This window comes from Ixodes scapularis, unplaced genomic scaffold (assembly GCF_016920785.2).
Source record: "Ixodes scapularis isolate PalLabHiFi unplaced genomic scaffold, ASM1692078v2 PGA_scaffold0__279_contigs__length_252992795, whole genome shotgun sequence".
In the NCBI taxonomy this organism is placed as follows: domain Eukaryota; kingdom Metazoa; phylum Arthropoda; class Arachnida; order Ixodida; family Ixodidae; genus Ixodes; species Ixodes scapularis.
Genome location: NW_024609835.1, coordinates 248,168,721 through 248,171,694, shown reverse-complemented (window position 1 = coordinate 248,171,694; position 2,974 = coordinate 248,168,721). Strand labels below are relative to the sequence as shown.

The 2,974-nt window shown below is 50.8% G+C and overlaps 1 pseudogene; it reads left to right on the top strand.

Annotated features, from left to right (window-relative positions):
- Positions 1–1,885, top strand: LOC121046242 (annotated as a pseudogene).
- The last annotated feature ends 1,089 nt before the right edge of the window (positions 1,886–2,974 follow it).

Sequence of the window (2,974 nt, the reverse complement as noted above, 5' to 3'; positions counted from 1 at the left end):
GCACCGACGGCACTGATGACGGTGCCGAAGCGGGCGTGCCCCGCATGGGATCCGTGAGCAACCAAGACTCCGGCGCCGTCGCATCGACGCGCCGCAGCTGCCCGATGCCGGTCGCCGAGGAGCCACAAGGCAGCACCCAGGGTGGGTCAACCACCCCACAGATACACCGGGTAAGCTCCTTTCATGGCATGGAAGTAGTTGAAGTAGAGGGGACAGATATTACACCAGAACAAGTAACCAAAGGAGCGGGATGGCTTGACAGCTACCGCAACAGGAATCGTAGAACCCTCGCGGAGCTTGGCCTAACAGCAGAAAAAACAAGCAAAATAGCTGGAGCCGGCGCAGTGCGTACCAGATATTCCACCAAGAAACCACAGCTGCCGCGACAGCCGCAACTGCCAAGGGAAGATATAAAGATCATCGTACGTCCCCGCGACGGGCTAAGTATTTCAAAACTAAGCGACGCGCTAATTCGAGACGGAGTACTGCGCGCCGCAACAGTAACAATCGCTGAGGCGGAAGACGACATATATCGCTCCTGCGTGGGGCAAAATATCATAGTAATCAGCACTCCAAGTATGGCAAACGCTGAGAAATAAAATCGAATCAGAGAACTCCTATTCGGAGACACGCACTACGAAGCCACAGCCTACGCAACCCCACCAGCAGACACCTCTAAAGGCGTAATCCACAATATTCCGGATTACGACACTGCGGAGGACATCACCAAAAGCCTCATCTACAAGAAGAACCCCCCCCATCCTGCAGGTCCGTCGTATGGGAAACACCAACTCAGTCGTCATCATCTTTGAAGGCCCAAAGGTACCATTCTACGTCTACTACAGGGGCGCGGAGTACCGCTGCTACCTCCACAAGAAAAAAACTCGAAGTGTGCGGCGCCTGCGGCCGCATCGGTCATCGCGCGGACGTACGCCCGACCCCTGACAAGACACAATGCATAGAATGTGGCGTTTAAAACCCCACGGACAATCACAACTGCAACCCCAGGTGTGCGCTATGTGGCAAAGACCACCCCACGGGAAACAAGCGCTGCCGGAAACGCTTTCAGACGCATTTCCTCATCAAACAGCGCCAGTGGGAAAAACGGCGACAGCAGCAACACTACACAACCGGAGCGACGGAGACGGAGACCCATTAATATCAAGTCAAGACGGAAAAAAAAAAAAAAAAAAAACAGCGGAGGCCCAACGCTTCTCCCGATCCAAATCAAGGAACACGGCCGACAGCCGCAAGGCATCTCAAACCAGATTTCCATCGGAACATAGACCCCAGGCGAAACAAGAAAGCAAGACCTCAAACAACAACAACAAGATGAGCTGGGCAAGTGCAGTCTCCCAGTCTAAACCCACTATGACAGAAAACCCCACCCTGCCCTCATCTCACAACAGTGAGCTTACTAAAATAAAAAAAAAAAAATGCTCGAAATACTAAAATAAGGCCCTGAAGGCCGAGATCGCTCAACTCAAGGCAACACCGCCTGAAACGGCTGCACCCGCAGACCCAGAGATGCACCCCCGGCAGTTGTAGAACCTACAGCACAAGATGCGGAATCAGGTTCCGATATCGAACACCTACCCGCGAAACGCCAGAGCGGTAGAACAATCCCCTCATTCCCAGGGGACAACCGCCCGCGCCGGCAACTTTAAGCGTAATATCAGAGAAGACATAATCATAGATAAAATCACCAGGGTCATTGATCTCAAATTCGAAGTAATCTATTAAACCTTTCACACCATGATCACAATTTGCCGAGAATTGTAATGCCAGAATTACGGCCCTAGAAAACTCCCAACAGAGGCCCAGCGTAGGGCCCATTAAAGTAACTAAGCCTTACAGCCGCCTGACTAATGATGGCCAGGATTAGCGGTAAAAACACTACGCACATCATATGGCAATGGAACTGCCGCGGATTCCGCCGTAAGAGGGGGAATCTCCAGCAGTTCCTACAAAATAAAAATTCCGAAGTGCCAGACATAATTGCACTCCAAGAGACGGGGGGGAGGGGGGGGGGGGGGGGGGGGGGCAGGCCAAATTATCAGGCTGTACGTCCTTCTGTGCCGATGCATCGGGCACAGGCAACGCGACAATCACTACGTTAACCAAACGAAACGTACCGGCGCTCCTGCACGAGACCGGCATTACGTCGATAGAACACGTCCTAGTGGAAATTATTGTCGCACTAACCAGTTTCGCAACTCGCCATTACAGCTTGCCATTGCAGAATGGAACTCTTTGCCCCACCACGTTGTAGATATCATAGATAAAAATGAATTCAAATCATCATGTGAACGTTTGTTTCACTTTTCCATGGAATGAATCGCGGGATGGAGTCTTTCTTGTTTTTCCTGTGCAAAGATGGTCTTTTCTCTCTCTTTTTGTAGCCTGGTTGGCGCGTTGTTTCCTGTTTGTGTAAGAGTGTATTCAAATACGATATAGCTTCGCCAATACTGGAAACTCCTCCGAAAACCTATGGGAGCGGCGGCGAACGTGACAGTGGCGCCTCTAGCGGACTCGGAGTCTACGGAAGCAGACGAAGCAATGGAAAAGTATAGGCTCCGCGACGTCTTCGAGCTTTGCGAGCCCCGTTTCTTCACCCCAACAGCTGAAACAATTCATTACGGTCAACACGTTTGCAAAGCGAAATCCACTGATTGCAACTGTAACGACAAACAAATAACAACGCGCGCATAAACGAAGATAGAGCAGTTTATTTAGAGGTCTCAAACGCCACTCAGGGGGATTCGACCACGCGTTTGAAGCGCATCTGGGAAGCGGGAAAAGGGCGTTTAGCCACTCGAACTACGTCGTGAGAAGTTGCTGTTTATCCGTTACAAACTGCGTTGTCACAATTTCTTACCTGAATACGTGATTATTAAAACGTGCGCAAACAATATGTTCAAATTACCAGAGCAAGCGCACCAGCCTCTGCAGCATTACAAAAACAAAAAGTAAC